This window comes from Toxorhynchites rutilus, chromosome 2 (assembly GCF_029784135.1).
Source record: "Toxorhynchites rutilus septentrionalis strain SRP chromosome 2, ASM2978413v1, whole genome shotgun sequence".
In the NCBI taxonomy this organism is placed as follows: domain Eukaryota; kingdom Metazoa; phylum Arthropoda; class Insecta; order Diptera; family Culicidae; genus Toxorhynchites; species Toxorhynchites rutilus.
The window spans coordinates 332,819,161-332,834,846 of NC_073745.1; the positions used below are offsets into that span (position 1 = coordinate 332,819,161).

General features: G+C 40.3%; 1 protein-coding gene across 3 annotated transcripts in view; it reads right to left on the reverse strand.

Annotated features, from left to right (window-relative positions):
• Nucleotides 1-15,686, reverse strand: part of LOC129767236 (uncharacterized) — a 222,847-nt gene that overhangs the window by 163,592 nt on the left and 43,569 nt on the right. The gene's annotated exons all lie outside the window — the stretch shown is intronic.

The window sequence follows — 15,686 nt, forward strand, 5'->3', positions numbered from 1 at the left end:
ATCCGACCATAGTTTCATGCGCATCGTATTTAAGGAAATTCTCGTAGAATTTAGTTTACTCATTCTGATATCTTCGAAAAATCATCAGTTTGTACGACTGTTCACATATTCTTGGAGAGTAATTTCAAATTACTTTGATGTTTGGGGGCAAAGTGGGCAGTCGTGAATAACGACTTACAATGTTCTGTTTACTAAAGTTGATATACCTTATCACATTCTGATCTTGCAGGGGTCTCTTGTGAAGTTTTTACCGTGGAAAAATATTTATTTCTTCATTTATTTTTTATTTATTTATTTTATACATTCATCGTACTTTAGTCTACTCCAAAGAAACACTACAAATACATGTATGGGCCAACAAATACTAGGTTAAAATATAAACAAATAAGACATTAAACATATTTGGGGTCACTTCAAATTATCTAGATAAGCTAAGCAGATGAAGCACTTGCAGTTTGTACACCGGTGAGGACTCATCGAATTCAAACAAATGGTAAAACTCGTTAAACGCTTAACACATAGATTGAAACAGTGTTTTTTTGTGAAATCCGAACGGTTCTGTGGCTTACGCAGAAATCCGTTGCGTTGACGAAGATTCCGGGGTAACACGTTTGCTTGCAACGATTCCAGTAATATTGGGCTGCCCACATCAGACGTGAGAATTTTAGCTGCCATAACAGCTTTAACCATTTTTCTTCTTTCTGCGGGTTATTCGAAGGGCGTATTGTGGTATGGCGACCACATGATTGTGGAAAAGTGCGGATTATCGAACTCTCTCGCAATCTTGAACATAAATCCAAGCTATCTATTGGTTTTTTAGGCTACGGCAGATTGTTGGTTCCAACATATCAATCTAGGATACGATAGTGATGGCAGGAAAGTAGCGATTGTCTAAACTTTTCACAACGATGTATATTTTCAGGTCGTTAGCATATATCAGCTCGCACCTTCCATCAAGTGGTACAGTGACATCGTTTGAAAATAGCGCAAATAGCAAGGGACCGAGATTGCTGACCTGTTTCGTTCACGAAAACATCCGACAACGAAGAACCTGTTTTGACTTGCAGCGTTCTATCCTTCAGGTATGATTCCAACTAACGGCAAAGGTTACTAGAAAATGCGAGTTTGGCAACGTGGTAAACAATCCTATCAAAAGCTGATTCCAGATCAGTGTAGATGACATCAACTTGGTGACCGGATCCAGTATTGTCAATGCGAAACATGATGAACTCCATCAAATTTGTATCAACAGACCTGCCTTGTACGAGCGCATGTTGCTCTTGTGCAGTGTAACTCCTGCAGTGGAAGCGAATTACTTCACTCACAATTATTTCCAGCCATTTAGAGCCAGCACACAACGAACTGATGCCTCTGCAGTTACTTACAGACCGTTTCTCACCTTTTTTGAAAACTGGAAACATGTATGATTTCTTCCATTCTGCAGGGAATTTTGCTCGATCCATTGAAAGTCTGAAGATCTTCAGGAGTGGCGTTGATATAATTGAATGTATCGTTTCAAAACAATAACTGATAGATCGTCGGGTCCTGGCTTAACTTAAGTTTGTGCGCCGCTCTAAATAGCAATTCTTCGGATACAAAGAAGCAATTCCTATCGACAGGGTCTGCAGGAACTAGGGATTGCATTACCGTGCCAAAATTTCAATAACCGGTAATGAAAATTTCATTACCAATAAATTACCAGTAAAAAATAATTTAAAATAAACCATTTTTTGAAGAAACGGGTTTTGTTGAAAATGATTTGTCTACACAATAACATTTTGCAAGTTTTTGCTTCTTAGTTTGCTGGTTAAAGTAATACTTAAGGACAATGGATCTAATTAATTAAATTTCCAGAAGAGGAAAACGCACTTCAGAGTCCAATGATGTTGGGCGTGCAGTACGAGTAAGTTGGGGGTATTTTTGTTCCCACCGAGCTATGTTTCCCTAACACGGACTTCAAAATCAATGTGAATCCGCTTTGCAAATACATACAAGTTGGGGGTATTGTTGTTCCCACCGAGCAATCCACCCTAAGATGAATTTCAAAACAGTGATGTACTTCTGAATTGAGAAGCCTGGGAAAATCGTCATTTCAGATACTAGAGGTGAAAGAATTTTCGCGGTTCGAGAATTACGTAAACATGCATGCAATAATTTCAGAGTGAAATTTAAAATACAATGATCGTTTGACAATTCTTCCGTTCACATATTTTGGTAGTCCTAGACGTCATATCAAACGTAAAAGGAGGGTCATCAAATTTACTTGTGACGAAGAACATAATCTATTACAATTTATGAATCGATCTCACATGGCAACTGTTCAAACTTTTTACTTACAAAGCTAATATGTTGAATTGAATTGAATTCGAAAATTGTTTCATTCAATCGATAATTTAATCAATACAATACAAATGCTTACTAAGACAAAGGTAGTCCCACGTCAACCATGCGGTTATATCAGATATAACTGAACCAGATTTTCACGTTTTAGATATAACCATCCCATTTTTTTTTCTCCAGAACGCTTCAGCAGAAATTGATGTCATGCAAAATTCAAACTAGAAAAAACATCTTGTAAACTCTTTGATGCCTTGCTTGGGGGATAGAATACAATTTAAGGAAAAGTTGTTCTTATGGTAGCGTGTGTTAAGAAACATAATTCATTGCAAACCTACAAACACGAATACTCAAATACAGACTTGACACAACCTTCGAAACACGTAACCCGTGGCAACCCTTTGAAGACAGTTTTCGTGCGGTAGATTAAACTTTTCCGCCGCTATCTCCGCGAGTCATTATTTCGCGAAGAGCCCTCAAAACCGGTCAGTTGAAATACACACTTGAACACGAAACCGAACCTTCCTCAACACGAAAAACAAAGCTCCCGGCCTGCCGGCGATGAATATTGCCCTAATTTTTCATTCTCACACACTTCCATCTCGTCGTCATTAGCGCAGTGTGCAGCATGCAGCGCGCAGAGGAGCGGAGAGAAGCGAGACGGGTAAGGCCCGATCCAAGCCGCACCAACCCCACGTGAAAATCTGGTTCAGTGGGGAAAAGCGATGGAAAACCTAGATTTTTCGTCAAGCTACACTTGCAAACCACTTTCTTGTAAGTCAACATGCCTCCACCACTTGTGGTCGCCCCTTTGAAAATGAAACCGAGTGCGGAACTCTTTTGCTTTCTTGCTCCTGTTTGAAGATCGGCCTCAAAGCGAGTTCCTGTACTAGTGTAGCATGAAGACTCTTCCGGACTTGCAGTTTATGTGGTCCGCCCACTAGAAGATTACATTTCGTAGAACTTGTACATCCTTGTCTCCCCCAATATGTGTGCTTGGCATTACATCTTCCCACCCTCCTGTTCGGATTCCACAGCAACTCGTAGACCGCCTCTTCCGACATGCAGTTTCATAGTTGAGCATTGTAAATCACCGGTTGAAAAGAAAAGGTGTCGTGATTCTCGTGCCAACCCCAATTCCCTCCCCACCGAAATGGAGCATGATTTTTCCACCGCAAAGGAAAAATCGCGCAAGTGAAAGCGGAGAGATAAAATCTCAATTTAAATTCTCATTATCCTTATGGTTGGAGGAGCACAAAAAAAACACAGGAAAAAGTTGCTGCAACCGAACGGTAGCAAAGAACGGAAAGTGAAATGTTAACAAATCACTTCTGCAAACTGGCGCGAACGTCAGACCGTTTTTACCTCTTTTTTTATTGCCACCCCTTTCGCAACCTTCTCTCCAGTAGCCAGAACCGATGTCAAGAATCCTTGCCACAATCGGATAGGGAAAAACCCCTTGGAATGTGTGAAATGTGGAACGATATTTATAGCTAGTTTTCATTCATCCTTTCCCGAACACGTATATGCACTTTCTGATGAAGTGTGGTTTCCTCCACTTGCCTCCCCCCCCAACCGACCCATCCATTCCCGCCACAAAAGCTGACGACGTCGAGAGTGCAATTATGCTATGATGCACTTTCATGCTGTTCTCATCGGTCTGACTGCTATTCGTTGTTTCTAATCGAGGAAGTGCCATGCAACGATTTGCAATTTCCGAGACTTGTTTGTTTCCGATGTTTTCTGCAATTTGCAGGAAGTCTGCGCTGGAAGTTCGATTAGTTGGACATAAATGGCGTCAATTGTGTTGTCAATTGCCGACCGAGTGAAGTACGTAATACTAACAAACTCAATTTGTTTCGCTCGTTTATTAGCACACGAATGAATAACTCGTTCAGAGGTATAAATCACCACGCGAATCCACTGCCGCGCGCGCAAATCCTACAGAACTTGGTAATAATTCATCTTTTCCCTTCCTTCGAGCCAGAAGTCATCGCGCGCTAATGGGAGAAACGACCATGGTGACCCTACCGGCCGGTGATGATATGATGATGCAATAGAGAACTCACTCCCCGGACCATCCTACGCACCACCCGGTCTTCTTATCCTCGCTCGGGAAGTAAGTCGCGCTAAGAAGCATTTTTATTGCCACTTCCCAGCGGTTCGGTTTGGCTGCACCAAAGGGATGACGAGGGGGAAGAGATTGGTGGATGGGTACATATAAATGTATAAAAAAGGCGATTACCGTTCACCTTTATGCCGTCTTGCGCCACCGAGTACAGTTACCGGTTGAGCCGAGGACTGACTGTTCGCGTCTCAGTCTCAGCTGAGCAACGCGTCATCCTGCAAGGAGGTTGACCGGTTTGCGGCAGTGGTTCCAGATCAGGCTTCCCGAACCTTTTTCTGTCGCCAGTGTTTTGCCGGTTATGGTTTGCGGAATGCGGAAAATGTATAGAAAAACGTTTTTGAACTTAGTAGGGCTCTTAACATGAAAAACAATCAAGGTTTTCAACAATTCAAGGACAGACTAATTGAAAGGTAAACTGGCCTACACGTAGTGAGAAGCGATCAAAAGTATGCTGAAGGTCCAATACAAACATCGATGCAAAAAGAATCTTATCGTGCTAAATAAAAAGGGAATGTTAATCAATTCTTAACACAGGTTAGTTCAGAGGTAGAGGAACTTCTAACATTTCAATAAAGGCGGCTATTTCAACGTTTTGGATGGAAAAGGTATTTTGCTCGTTAACATCTCTTGAATTAATGGATGGATTTTGATTCCAAATACACACATTTATTTATTATGTTTCCTACTAGCTGACCCGGCAAACGTTGCTCTGCCATATAAATTATTTCTGGTGAAAAATTTGGTTTGTTAAATAAAAAATAACTAATGCATCGTAAGTGTGTTTAAATGTTAAATGTAAAATTAATCGAATGTGATCGATAAAATAGAACGAATGAAACGATTTGACCGGAAGTGTGTTTGAATTTCATGCTGCCAGAAATGATGGTGCGCATTGGGATTCACAAGACCAGAGTGAAACGTTTGTGACTCTTGTGTTCCATTAACATATGAGGGACCGCTCACGAGTTTTCTCGTGTTTCGCGTCTCATCTGTTGCGGACCGATCACGAATTTTCTCGTTTTTCACGTTCCATCTGTTACGGATGGATCACGGAATAACCCTTGCTTTCTGTAAATTCTGCAATGGGTGTAATCACGCTTTTAACACGAAAATTTAAAAAAAAATTAGCTCTCTTTTGATCTATGATACATAGTACATAACACATTCCCTGCAAGTGGCAAGTTGCAAGTTGTGTCTGACAATAGGAGCGAATCCGACCGGACTTCATTCGTTGTTTGAACACGCGCGCTATAATGTCATGATAATGCATTTTAGGCCTGGCGATAGCAAAGACTGTGTCGGCTTTGCTCATGATAGCTTCTCGCAAGGTAATGTATTCTTCGTCACGCCGCTTTTGTTGATTGTGTCGTAGAAATTGCAGTCGTTCGTGTGTGTCAGAGATGAATTTTCGATTATTGTTTTTTCTTCGAATCACATTCTCTCGCGTCACTGTGCAGTCGCTTACTATGATTCCAGCAGCACTTGCGCAATAAATCTACACAGCTGCTCTCCTCTCAGCTTTTGTTTCATCAGAATTGAAGACAATAACGTGATTGTCTTTTTATAATTCGAGCGAGTGTGATGTGAAGTACTTCAATAATTCATTCAAAAATACCTGACTTTAGACAAATTGAGGTTACTTGTGCATGTATAGATGAATGTTCGATGAAACGGACGTAGCGCTATCTGTCATATAACAACGAAAATAAATAAGTTTTGATTGGAAAAACGAACAACGGTTGAATTATTTGAATATTGTCTATACAAAAATATTAAAATCGATGATTTTGTCATGTTCTAATGAGGTGTAGTTATATCTAACTTCAAAACTTTTTGAACGTAAGATGATGACACCTTAACCTCTTGGACCATCTCTCACACGGGATGGTTTAGTGTTTGCTCAATCATTCAGATTATTGCATTCCTCTTAGAATTTAAATTTTCTTCATTTCTACCGCCGGATCCTCATTTCTGATCAATAGTCACCCGCTCACGGAAGCGTTTTTGAACGTATGTTGCAGTATCTTGCAGAATGAGGAATTACAAGTGACTTTTGTGCCGAATGCATTGAAAACTTCGAAACGTAATACGATTGGTGAATAAAAATATATAGTTTGAATGTTTTTGAATGAGTTTTCTCAGCGACCTTAAAAGGTCAAAAAAATACCAAAATTTCAATTCCTAAAATCTCGTTCCGCCCAATTGAATTTCGTTTTCAGGATCATATGACGAAAGTGAATCCTGGTTCTTCTTACCCATTCCCACTAACAATTTTTCTTCCGTGATGTTCGTGCCTAGAGACACGGACGGAAACTTATCGTAGAACTTTGAGGACAATTGCTTTTAAATTGAGTTTTTGTAACTGTTCAGCAATCCAAAAATCTCTTTCAATACTCCGCCCTCGAAAAAAATATTTGTTATATAAACTGAACTGAAGTGTTAGCGGTTGAATTCGGAACCTTTTATAATTAATACTTTCTGTTTTTCAATAGCGTACTTTTAAAAACAAAAAATCACATATATAGCCCAACATTAAAACGAAAAACTCGACATTTTTTGGTTTCCTTGTATCGATGTTCAAAAATGTACACAAAAATTCTTACTAATAAAACCGTCGCAATAAAAATATTAAATGATCGGTTGCCTTTTTATTTCGTTTATTCAATTTAGTAGAAGACTATAAGAGACCATCATCTTACAGGGGATTCTTAAACTTAAGTAATTGTAATAGCACCTTGTAATAGCACCTTTCCGAACATTTCAATCGGTAGCTAGTTTAATTTTTTCATAGCATTTTTCGACATTACCAATGTATTCAACGTATGGTTAATACTTTTCGTACTTAAGTTATTGAAAAAAAATAAATTTCGGAGTGAAGCTCCTTTATTCACTATTTGAATTATAACTCAGAACTGAACTGACTCTTCACAAAGATTATCCTTGCCTTTAATGCAATAATTTACAATATTTGAACTTATCCTAATTCAGCATATTTGATGAGAACGCTCTGGGTGGCCTGATGTTTATGTTTATATTATCGGGAACGGTCCGGATATCGTGGTCGTTGATGCAGCGTGTGAATGTTTATGTTTCGCAGATTGATATTGTGATGACTCGCATTTTATTTATTGTGAGTGGCTGACTGCTGTTGCGCTAACTCGTACATTCAATATTCAACATTACCAACGTATTCAACGTATATTCAATATAATCGTGATCTCATCGAAAGTTTGGGGATAATAGAGTGTTGCCATCTTCCAAGTCGTCTCTTCTTCTTTGATTCTGATAAATGCTGTCGGTAGGGTGCACCCGTGGCCGAGTGGTTAGCGTCTCACATTATCATGCCGGGTGTGCGGGTTCGATTCCCGTTCTGGCCGGAGGATTTTTCGTCAAAGAAATTTCCTCAGACTTGCACTGTGGTCACGCGTATTCTAGAGCTTGCCCCTCGGAATACATTCAAGGCGTGTTATTTGGCTTAAGAAATCTCAACTAAGTATTAATGAATGACGCTAGTTAATGCATATGTTGAGACGACAAAAGTTCCACAGGGAACGCCATACAAGAAGAAGAAATGCTGTCGGTAAGTGTAGAATCACTCTTAACACATTCGTCGCCCCGTCACCCAAATATGGGTGACACTTTCTTCGTTCAAATTGAATAGGATTTTTAAAAGAAACTTCATAGAATAGGCACCTAAGTGTAACTTAGGACATGTAGAGAAATAATAAAATTGTAACCATATTATTACAATGTTTATACTATGCTTTATTTAAATTTAAAGTGCGGATGGTTTGTACTGCAGCTTTTTGCGAAACCCATATAATATGACTTTGGCATGTGTTATTGTTGTCAACTAATTTTCAAATTAAATAAAATATTGCTAGATCATATAAAAGTTGTCTACAAACTTAGTTTGATCTTACCAACTCAACTGCAATCTGCAGACAGTGGAGGAGAAGATTGCAGCTTGGAAGCAGAAGGAAGTGCATGGTGCCCACCCCCATCAACTGGACCGGCCACACGTCGACAAGGCCGCATCTAATATGTGGCTAACGCGTGGTGAACTCTCTTCAGTAGTAGAAGCCGACATGATACCCATCCAGGACAGGATAATGCCGACAAGAAACTGCAGGCGGTACGTCTGGCATCAAGACGTTGATGACATTGGCCGGATGTGTCATCAACCAGGTGAAAACATAGAGCACAGTATGGGAGGCTGTCCCATTTTGGCCAACGCAGCCTACACCGAGCGCCACAACAAAGTGGCCCGCATTGTCCATCGACGACTGGCGCTCCAATGTGGTCTATTGGAAGACAACGTACCCAACTACTGGTACCTGCCTGCACTGGTCCTGGAAAATGACCGTTTCGAGCTGTACTGGTATCGCACTGTTCTGACCGTCCTTTCGATCCACCACAACCGTCCAGATATTATGGTGTATGACAAAAGCGACCGACACGTCACCATCATCGGTGTCGCTATTCCACTGATTCCACAGTATCTGGAGAAGACCCACGCTCGCAAAATTTGAAAGTACCGACCATTGGCCGTCAAGCTCAAGGAACTGTGGGGGCTAAGAGAGGTCCCAAGAATTGTTCCAGTTGTTCTCTCTGGAACTGAAATTGTCCCGAAGACTCTCTTCTGGAAGCGCTAAAGGTGTTGAACATGGAGAAGGAATGAGCCGACATGCAAAAGTCGGTCAACCTTACCACCTGCGCGATTGTCCGACAATCCCTCGATCAGGACTAAAAAGCACGAGCATGCAGATACGTGCATTCTGCAAAGCCTAGCCCCCCTTTGGCATTCAGAAGCCCGGGGGCAGGTGAAAATTCTGTTAAGTTAGTTAAGCTAGTTAAGAAGTGAGATAAGTCTGCAAAAAAAGATGCACACATTTTTCCGTTACAGTATCGGCACCATAAACACCGTTCACAGTTACAGCGTTTTGGCTTGCATTTTCGCTTTTATAAAATAAAAAATGTAAAATGTACCGAATTTTCTCTTTGTTGACTTCCATTGTAAACTCCCTGTAAATCACAACTGAATTGAACAAACAAAAAACGGCTAAAGAATTTGTTTTAGTGTGAAATATAATCTTTACAGCGAGCCTAAACTTGAATTTTTTGGATCGATGATATCAACCACTACAATCAGCTATCGAGAAAATAATGGATTACTTTTTCCCCAGCTTGGAGTGCTTGAAGAACTATAAACTATAAATCCGAATCTAGTTGTGGATGACCCTCACAATGCCCCCTCACGGGCTCGTGTCGTGGCGGATTTCACGGCACAGAGCTGCCGAGCAGCAAGCAGGAAAAATCACGTCAATCATCCAGCGGGGCAAAGTTTATCGATCTGAACCATATTATGCTTTTTGGAAAGCTTATGCAACGTACCATAGCGTACCTCCGGGGATTTTTAATGTACCTCAATAGTTTCGGTGTTATATAACTTTTTAAGTGCGCGCTGGAGTAAATTTTGATCGCGTGGAGGCGATCTGGCGTAGTGGTAACATCCATGCCTCTCACGCTGAAGGTCACGAGTTCAATTCTCACTCCCGACATTCTTCCAAAAATGGTACAAGTGACGAACCAGCTAAATGAGTTGAAAATCACTATAATACAGGTAAAAAAAAAAAAAAAAAAATTTATCGTCCATAACTTCTTAACGGCTTGACACAGAAACACCGAAATAGCAAATATCGAATGTACCAAAATTGTACTTTAAGAAAATGTGTGGGTTTTGTAACTTACTTCAAAAATTAACATACTTCTCTTATTAAAAATTCTGAAAAATCTTCATATGTGTTATATGACAACAGATTCGGATTCCTTGTCGAATTCTAACCGGATTTCATGTATATATGTCTGTAGTGCCATCTGAGATACCGTTGCAGCCCCTGTGTGACATCCGAAGTGCAACACTTTTTGTCGCACACGAAAGTGCTTTAGGTTCCATACGAATGCGAATCAATTTGTTCAAATTGAATATACAATTGTTCTGCCTTACTATAACCCTTTTGATGGTCAGGACTATAGACGAGAATTCCATGATTGTTCCAATTTCTATATAAGAAGAGAGCGTGTAGAAAATAAACTAGTTCTTTTTATCTCGAACATCTACGCGTGTTATTACAATCGATTTCCGATCCCACGAAAGTCTCAATTAAAATAATTGAATCCACATGTCTATAATCAAGTGAAAGTAACAGTATTCATGATTAAAATATGTTGTACTCTTGAAATATTTCAATGAGGCAATTGAATTAATCTAATTTGTAATTTTACCAAAAACTAACGAGGTACGTTGCATGTGACATACCAATTCTGATTGGGGATGATCTAACGTAAATTTCTATGCCTCGGACATAAAAATTGAAGACTTTTTTTCCAACAACTCAATATAAAATACTAGATGGTATATTTGATTGAAATATTTCATGAAAAATTTATAAGTTCGCATACACATTTCAGCCAAAACTAGGAAGGTACGTTGTACGTGGCCTAACCTTTCTGTTTGCGGATAATCTATCATTAGTTTTCCTGCTTCGAATGTGCAGTTCAATGAGCTTTTCTTGAATGTATCATATAAATACCAATTGGTCTTCAGAATGAAATTGTAATGTCGAAACGGGTCTCTAAAAAGATTTTTTCAGCGAATTCGGAGATATTACACAGAACAGGATCAAAATCATTAGAATTGATCTAATCTAACGTCTTGTGAATGTGTCGATTAAAAAAATGACAAATTAGATTAATTCAATTGCCTCATTGAAATATTTCAAGAGTACCACACATTTTTATCATGAATACTGTTACTATCACTTAAGTATAGACATATATACATGAAATCCGGTTAGAATTCGACTAGGAATCCGAATCTGTTGTCATATAACACATATGAAGATGTTTAAGAATTTTTAATAAGAGAAGTATGTTAATTTTTTAAGTAAGTTACAAAACCCACACATTTTCTTAAAGTACAATTTTGGTACATTCGATATTTGCTATTTCGGTGTTTCTGTGTCAATCCGTTAAGAAGTTATGGACGATCAAAATTTACTCCAGCGCGCACTTAAAAAGTTATATAACTCCGAAACTATTGAGGAACGTTAAAAATCCCCGTAGGTACGCTATGGTACGTTGCGTAAGCTTTCCAAAAAGCATAATTTGGTTCAGATCGATGAACTTTGCCCCGCTGGATAGATTCACGTGGAAAAATCCCCGCATCATCAAAGCTTAATCGAGAACGAGTTCCCCACTACCTGCGCGCAGGTGGTGCTCGCGAATAACATCGCGGAAGTTCCGCAGACGAGCGCAGATTTGGTCAACTGATGACGACCTGGCCGACGGAAACTGGAAGGCAAATCTGGTGAGTGCAGGGGCAACCCTTTCCTTTATTCCTTTTGTATGCTTGCATGTGGCATTAAGCGCGAAAAGCGCAGTAAAATAAGATTCACAACAACCGAATTGACTGAGACATCGAGGAGTTGGTCAAGAATTGCGCGTCTTGCCATCTTGACGCGGGGACATTCATTGGAAAATACATCATCATTTTCGTGGACTCATAACAGTTCGGCCGCAAAGTTTATAAGGTAACATACCATTTTTATAGTACTCTTTCGGTTTTTCCCAAATAGGCCTCAGTTTCGGTAATCACTTCATCATCGGTCTTAAATTTCTTGCCAGCGAGCATTCTCTTCAGATCTGCGAACAGAAAAAAGTCGCTGGGGCCAGATCTGAAGAATACGGTGGATGCGGAAGCAATTCGAAGCCCAATTCATGCAATTTGACCATCGTTTTCATTGATTTGTGATTTTTCCATTTTTTTCACAATAACAAAAGTTGCTTCACTCTCAATGCTGTAACTCACGAACCAATCGTCCGATTGTTGTCAAATTTTGACACGTATCCATGCTTTGTGATAGTCAAGTAGAGTTTTGGCGCCATCTAGACGTCAACCTTATGAACTTTTCAGCCGAACTGTTACTAAAAATGATGCATGTAGAGAATTTTTCGCCACCAATAGAATAGCTTGCGACTTTGTCAGTTACCACGACGTGCAGTTCACCTTAGTTGAATTTCATCTTCTATAAAATGGGCGCGCCGTAAAACTCAGCGACGAATGGTCCAGTATAAAGATTCGTCCAGACTTTCTAGTACAAAATGAAAGATATACGCTGCGAAAATTCAGGTATGCACGGTTAACTATGCGGGATTTTTGTGAGTTTCTGAAAGACTATCCACCCAGTGACAGACAAGTGTCAATGTTACTTATTTAATCGCCACATTTGCTCTCTTCTCGATCCAATGTTGCCTGGCAATGGTTCAAGGGCCCTACAGAAGAACATTGCCTGGTTCTTCGAACACTGTGAAAGTAGATAGCAATGTAAGACCTATTTCCGAAATAGGGAGAGTGGCTGCCGGCAACTCCTTGAACCAGGAGAAATTAAATTATGGCCGTGTACTGGAGAATCTAGGGAAGAGTTACACTATCGATTACAGCTAGTCAATCATAGTATCTGCAAGCGCCACATCGACCAACTGTGTGAAGTGAGAACAAACTTACAAACCGAACCTGAGATGCCGATTCTACGAAATTAGCCCCCACCGGCTGAAGCTGATACGGAATCTTCGAGTAGTCATGCTAGGTCAAACACACCAGCCACGCTTACATCTACCAGCAAGTAGTCAGAATACAATCGAGGCGTGTTCTTTGGCCTGGGAACCCAAACTAAGAACTACATAAACAACACAAGAAATACTTCGTTAAGACTGCGAAGTTCCTTAAGGAACATTGATGGAATTTGATGGAAATAGATTTTAGAACTATCTGTGAATTTTTGTGGATTTTCCTAAAAAAATGCAAATTTAACACAGTCTTGCTGGGAACACTGAACACTTAACAGCAACGCTCGGCCCAGTGAGCGGCCATAAAAAAGCATTATTCCCAACCTGCAAGGGACGACCAAACTTCTGGTCGAGGGTGAGAAGGTTAACGGGGAAGAAGAAACCGGCCGGTCAGATTCGTGGTTTACACTTTTTTATGATTTTAATTATTTTGCTTGACGGGCGATCCGGCTTTTCTTTTTTGCTGAGCGTCTACCCGCTCCCTCCCCGCAGTATTCGGTTTTTGTTTCGACGATTCTGTCGGGTTATGTGTATATGGAGAGAATGCCTCGCTCCTTTATGGCCGCGTGCCGTTTATTTTGCCCTTTCCGTTCTTTCGTTCTTCCTGCCGCCTCAGAGGTGTGTACTTACTTACTTGCGAGTAGTGCAAGTTGCATGTCCGGAAAGTGCAACGACTGCCACAGCGCGCGACGCAAATTGTGAACGCGCGCGGTAAAGTACGCGACGGATGGCCACCCGAATGTTTATGGCAGTGGGGGGAGAGGAAATGGAACCACCGTCGTACCAATTCCCCCCTTGTAATATTTACCAAGTTTATTACACTTCTCCTTCTTCTTCTTCAATGGCACTAACGTTCCTAGAGGAACTTCGCCGTCTCAACGTAGTATTACTTGCGTCATTTTTATTTGTACTTAGTTGAGATTTCTATGCCAAATAACACGCCTTGAATGCATTCTGAGTGGCAAGCTCTAGAATACGCGCGATCACAGTGCAAGTCGGAGGAAATTTCTTTGACGAAAAATTCCCCCGACCAGAACGGGAATCGAACCCGAACACCCGGCATGTTAGTTATGACGCTAACCACTCGGCCAAGGGAGCACAAGTTTATTACACGCGAGAGTGGAATCGTCCCACCTCATCAGTTTCTGCTGCTATTATTGTAGAAAAACAACTTATTATTTAGTGCCATTCTGAGATGTCACACATCTAGCGAGATTTTTATGAGGTCTCGTACTAGGCGGCAATCGTCGAACTATGTTACGTGGTTCGCAAGAGGACCGTATGCATATCGTATTCATCATCACGCTTTTGGAATTTGAATCGGCCCCATTCGTCAAAATGTTGACACTCTCTCAGTCGGTTGAATCGAACGGATCTGTACCGCTATCCGCTATGGGGCTGCCAACCCAAACCAGTCCCCACGAATGGGTCTGTTCGACCTCGATCTAAGATAACGATCATGTAAGCTCATAATAAATTAATTGCAAATAAAGATATTCATTAAATTAATTAAAAGAAAAAGTACCCCTTGCGGCTTCACCCATCTCTCGTCTCCCTAGAGCAACAGGAGGAGGAAAGTTTCCCGATGATAATCATTTTGCGGCCAATTGGCAATCGGTGGTACATACACTTGTTTGTTCACACGAGAAAGTGCAAATGAGCGCCTGCTGATTGCAGCGATCGTTTGTAACTTGGGTGTAAATGTCTCCCCGCAATTGAAAACAAGTTCATTAATCAAAAATATCGTTGGTTTGGATAGACGATTGGAGCCATTGGGAGGGTAACGTAACTTTTATTTATGCAGTGATCGAAAATAGCTGTGCAGTTGTTCGGTAACGGTTCATAGTAATTACTATTGAATTTATGTGTTCATGTTTATGAAAAAAGTTATAAATTAGCACGTAAGCTGTTCGTTTAGGAATGAATTTCATAAAAATAAAAAAAAACATTATTTTTGTTTCTGTATTATAGTATTACATTTTTGGCTGTTTCATCTTTATCTTCGCTTATTTTCCGTAGGTATATTTCCGCCACGCTTAGTGCCAATCATCGGCATCAGGGAGGCGACTCCTGCCTATCAGAATCAACAACTCATGGGCCGGGATAACGACATCACTTCCCTTCCGAAAGACAATGTAACCAGAGCTTTTTCTACTCAGAAAATCCAAATGACGCCAGCTAAAATTGAACCCAAGCCGGCCGGATTTGAAGATTGTTGCTGGTTCGGTCTAGCTGGTTCATCCGTATAGAAGAGGGACTTTACGTAACCCCACAACAAGTACAGGGTCTTTCAGATTATACGCTCGCGCAACAAATATAAATAACTTCTACAAATGTGAATCAACAAATAAACAACAAACAAAAATAAAAATATTTTTAAAAAAACGAAAAAAAAAGCTTATTTTAGGACTTTTCGATATCGTTTTAAACGGTGAACAAAATTCTTCATGCACACCTCTAACATTACAACTTCGATGCTGTTGAAAATCCGAGTTATTTCTTCTTTAAGTTTCTCCAAATTTTGTGGATTATTAACATAGCAATGGTCCTTCACGTATACCCAGAGGAAGTAATCGACGACGAGAAATCACAC